Source organism: Amphimedon queenslandica, unplaced genomic scaffold (genome assembly GCF_000090795.2).
Source record: "Amphimedon queenslandica unplaced genomic scaffold, v1.1 AMPQUscaffold_13078, whole genome shotgun sequence".
NCBI lineage: Eukaryota > Metazoa > Porifera > Demospongiae > Haplosclerida > Niphatidae > Amphimedon > Amphimedon queenslandica.
In genome coordinates, this window is record NW_003546686.1 from 39,161 (window position 1) to 44,331 (window position 5,171).

Below are 5,171 nucleotides of genomic sequence, written 5' to 3' on the forward strand. Positions count from 1 at the left end.
ATGTAGCAAACTCAATCAATAGAACCGTCCAATACAAAAGTACAATATACATGTACATGTATTTATTATTATATATTGTCCATTCCTTTATTATAGGGTATATCTTAATGTGTGTTTCTCTTATGCATCAAGATATGAGATTACTGATACTATACAGTCACTGGTTGATGGATCTCAAGATGGTACTATACTACCAACGTAAGTATATGTACATACATGCATCATAGTACCACTTACACATACAATGTACACATACATGTATGCTGTATAACTGTGTACATGTACTCTTTCTACTCTGCTGTGTCCGGACATGTGTATGTTTAGTATCATTGGGATTTGTCATTGATTTGTTTGTACATGTTCAATAAGTCCATCTACTAACAATTAATGTACATAATTATACATGTACATGTATGCTGTATGTATGGGATGTACTCACTTTGTTAGGTTGATTTTCATTATTTTGTATAATGTGTGTCCTGTAGTAGCTGTTTGACATTTGGCTTTAAATTGTTATGATATGATTATTGTCTTTTATTATAGTGTGACTGGTTGACTGGTTGTATGAGTGTATGCTTGTATGTGAATCCAGTGGACAGTACATGTACATTCAATATTATACTACGTTTGTACTTCTATTATACATACATTATACAAGCACATGTAATTACACTATAGAGATATCAGTAAAGACTTAATGAATAGATGTCTTTATACTGGTACATGTACACCACCTGATCCTGTCATTAGAACATCAGGAGAAGTGAGATTAAGTGACTTCCTTATATGGCAGGTAATCTTTAATTAATTAATTAATATATTTATTATTATTAATAGAGCTCTTATTCTTGTCTTTGTTTTCAAGATGTGTTGTAGCTGGAGATTTCCATTTGGAATTTATTCTCTTCGATATAAACATACCAACAGAATTACAATAATATAAAGGTTTGTTAGTAATTAATTGAATCCTATAGCTGCCTGTAAAATGTACTGGTTTGTCAAAACACTACTAGTAGATTTTCAGAAAGTGGAAGGGACGGATAAAGTAGTGAAGCTTGTACAATGGTAGGTGTTTGTGTAAACTACCTTCAAAGAGATGATTTTGAATGAGAAAGCAAGGACTCAGCTACATGTAGCTTGTTGTTTACTGATGGCCAGTGATAAGCTGTATTTTAGTAGTTTAGCATAATGTACTTTTGGAATTGTACACATTCACTAATTTCACTTACCAGGTAGCAAGAGAGTACATGCACATTGAGAGGAATGACAAGCAGTATAAATCAGACAGAGACTGTGCATTAGTACAATATTATGAAGAAAGAAAAGGAGGAGGAGGAGAAGGTGAACTATCAGATGCAGTATTAGAAGAACTCGTAGTCATTATGCTGCTGAGAGAAAGAAAAGAACTCAACTATTTGTACAATCATTGATCAAGAAGAAAATATCTTTCTGGAAACAGTAACTGAATAATAGTTGTCATTATGATTATATTGTAAATGATTATCAGCTTTATAATGTGAGAGTCAACATGGTCAAGTTATGAGAGATGAGATGATCAAGGCTCCATTTTGATTTGAGTGTTTTTGTTGCTATGAGTGACTCCATGCATGCTGTAATAGATTATGTTGCACACCAAAATAATGCTATATACAAATGACAAAATGTCATACATTGAGCTCAAAACAGATAATAATAAATATTGTTAACATTAATTGTATGTTAAAGACATAAAACAGATAGTTCATTGTTATAGTTATACTCTCTTGTTCAGCTAGAAACAAATATTCTTCTTGTAATGGTACACTCACAGAAGATGTTGCAGTTATCGTAAGTGCTGGAGGAGTAGAAGATATATTACTAGCAAATACAAGGACTAAATTGACTGTATAATAAATATTGTTAACATTAATTGTATGTTAAAGACATAAAACAGATAGTTCATTGTTATAGTTACTCTCTTGTTCAGCTACAAAAAAAATTCTTGTAATGGTACACTCACAGAAGATGTTGCAGTTATCGTAAGTGCTGGAGGAGTAGAAGATATATTACTAGCAAATACAAGGACTAAATTGACTGTATAATAAATATTGTTAACATTAATTGTATGTTAAAGACATAAAACAGATGGTTCATTGTTATAGTTACTCTCTTGTTCAGCTACAAAAAAAATTCTTCTTGTAATGGTACTCACAGAAGATGTTGCAGTTATCGTAAGTGCTGGAGGAGTAGAAGATATATTACTAGCAAATACAAGGACTAAATTGACTGTATGTACTGCTTTAGTTGGCCTGTTATTGTTCTAAATTTCACTAAAACTGAAAAGGTGACAATTTTCCTTTTGTGTAGATTTCCTGATACATATACATGTTCTTATATGTTGCATAAAAGTCTGATGAAAAATTGGATTTTTTAATGAATTTTTAAAGAGCTCCAAAATCAGACAAAATTTCCTGTACCATATAGTACATGCATATGGACTTTGGTCAAATTTCATTAGGAGAGACTTCTCCATTTTTATTAGATTCCCCAAGACATGTCATGTCATTTTTATTATTGTCATGTACTTTGTTTCTTTCCCAGCTAGCAGCCAGTTATTTTAGGAAATGGATGATTGTTGCCATGATGACCAGAAAGATCCATGCTGCTCTCTCTAACAAAGAATGACCAATCGGACGCCTCCTGTCTTTGTGTTGTCACGGTAACAGAAAACATGCACCATTAAAGAACGTCAACTTCCTTTGAAAGGTTACCCCAAATATGTCAAATGAAGTATACAAGAAATTCCTAAGTGGTAGAATCAAGAGTACTAGTATAATAGGAACCAATTGTATGAATAATTAATCAATAACCTCCTTTAAAAACCTTTTCAAAAGCAGTCAAAGGTTTCCTTCTCAATCAACTAGGAAGAACCCAACACTTTTGTGTTCTGATTAAAAGTCATAACAAGATTTCAAGTCAGTGCTGCCATGGAGGTTGCATGGAATCTTGAAAATGAGTATCTAAACAACTAATAAATCTATAAGTGAAATTAGTGAATGGCTGGAGGGGGAGAGGGCATGGAATCCAAATGTATAATCAAAACGATAATTATTTAAGTCGGCGTATGTAAGTATAAACAGGAACGACAGGTTTTTCAGTGGATTTAAGCCTAATCGCCATTTTCAACTTGATACTCATCCAAAATGAGACTGACGACGACAGCTATGAAGTATATGTAACTCAGGCCTTGTCAATGTTGTTGAAGGAGGCGATTGTCACATAGTAGACCAGGAGAAGAGAAGTATAGTCCAGTACTGAGGCTGTGATGCCACATCAAATAGTCTCGCCGCCCAGACCATTCCCCAGCCTACAATGACTGTAGGCTGGGGAATGGTCTGGGCGGCGAGACTAACATCAAAAGCAGTATGAATCCCGGCAGTGCGGCTCATCACCACTGAGTATTCCTGTCAACCGGGACCTCTCTTAGCTGATACTCTTCAAGTTTCCTCTTCTTTAACTCCTGCCAGCACCACCGGTCAAGGCTAGTGCCATGCTAAATGATAAGAGCTGCAACGCGTTTAGAACTTTCACCCTCACAACTGGCCGCCATTTTATTACAAATTGTTAAATTAAAAATTAATGACTCTTAATGAGTAGGCAGTAGTAGATTAGATTAGTATTCCGACATAAAACTAAAAAAATACGGGACAATTCCAACATGCCACGTGTCTGCCACTGTCTGGTCACTCTGGTGTGCGATGGTCTACACTGAAGCATTGAGGTTTTTTTTATGCTCCTTGCATCTCCTTCTTCTTCTTCTTCTTCTTCATCTCCTTCTTCATCTCCTTCTAAACCTTCACCTGATGATACTCTATCCTTTGGTTCTAGTGAAGAAGGTAAGACAAGGCCTTAGCTCAGGTTGCTGGGCTTTTTTGGCTTGCCATGTGCTCCGACCCTGCCCACTTTGTATTGTTCCTTTGTCCTTCTATTTTAGGTTTTCCTGTACTCTGTTCTTCTTTTGCTGGGAGGACCCGAAATGACAATGGCTTTGTGAAACAGGGTCTCTTACAATGGTATGTTTATGACGAATTAATCAGTGGGAAGTGTGCTTAATGCCATGTTGTCTAATGATAATAGAGGGTATGCGTGCTAAGTATATTCATTGCAAAATAAATGGGGTCACTTACACTTTACCAGCCCCAGGTAGATCAGCCATTTTAAGGCTATGACATCACATAAATGGACGCCCCACAATAGCCTGAGCTAAAAGGATGCTATATAAGGCAAGGCTTGTATGGTGGGGTGGTGTGTGGTGGCTGCCCCATTTTAATGACATGAATGAATTTAATAAGAAATATTTTAAAAAGAAAATATGTTTGTAAGTGAAAACTGTAAAAAAGAGATAAATATTGCAGTAGCAATTAGGGGAAGGTAATTTGTTTCCGAGCACCTAAAAAACTAAATCCTAACCCCTAAACCCTCACAGCCTATTTGAGTTTTTATGCATTTTATGAAAATTTGTATAATATAGAATGAGATCTTGTGAAAAAAGAAGTGTCCTTTGCCAGCCTCATCCTCCCATTACCGCACTTAGGACAGTCATGATTAGTAAAGTCTCCTAGCACCCCTTTCCTTCACAGCCATTTGCATATCTCTTCTTTTGGCTTGCTGCATATAGCATAAATGTAATCTAGTACAATTCCAGTGGTTAGAATGGAAATGGTCGCCATTTTGCCTTTGGATCATGTGATGTATGTTTTGCATGTGGTGCTTATGACATATGTGACGTAAAATGGCAAATTTGCTTGGGGCCGGTAAAGTGTAATGTACCCAATAAATGTATTCATTGCATACCGTAATAACTTTCAAGAAAAAAAATTAGTTTGTTGGACGTCAGCTTTCCATTGGCATCAAGGGAGAAATGATAGAGAAAGGCTTAGTACCAGGAAACCCCTCTGTATTTCTTGATAGCAATTTTTCAGGTGACTACTAGATCTCATTAGATCCTCAGGATGCTTTCTAAGCTTCCGAAAAAAAGCCTCAAGAAGGTAGCAAGGTAAGAAAATGTGTTTTCCCCCATTGAAGTCTTAATGAACTTGACGTCCAAGATGGTGGCCAATTTACTGTGTGGGTTGGATATACAGTACTTAAAAGCTATGAATATACTTAGCATGCATATCCTCTATAACAGT

At 35.7% G+C, this 5,171-nt stretch overlaps 2 long non-coding RNA genes across 3 annotated transcripts in view; both read left to right on the forward strand.

The window, feature by feature from the left end:
- The window catches only part of LOC109585360 (uncharacterized), a 4,395-nt gene extending 2,855 nt beyond the window's left edge, over positions 1-1,540 (forward strand). For both annotated transcript variants that reach the window (XR_002186453.1, XR_002186454.1), the window contains 4 exons: positions 97-198; positions 679-793; positions 838-945; positions 1,233-1,540. This is a non-coding gene — a long non-coding RNA (uncharacterized LOC109585360). The remainder of the gene's footprint in view (positions 1-96; positions 199-678; positions 794-837; positions 946-1,232) is intronic.
- A 2,200-nt stretch (positions 1,541-3,740) lies between these two features.
- The window catches only part of LOC109585355 (uncharacterized), a 4,593-nt gene continuing 3,162 nt past the window's right edge, over positions 3,741-5,171 (forward strand). Inside the window, exons 1-2 of the long non-coding RNA XR_002186448.1 lie at positions 3,741-3,875; positions 3,974-4,052. This is a non-coding gene — a long non-coding RNA (uncharacterized LOC109585355). The remainder of the gene's footprint in view (positions 3,876-3,973; positions 4,053-5,171) is intronic.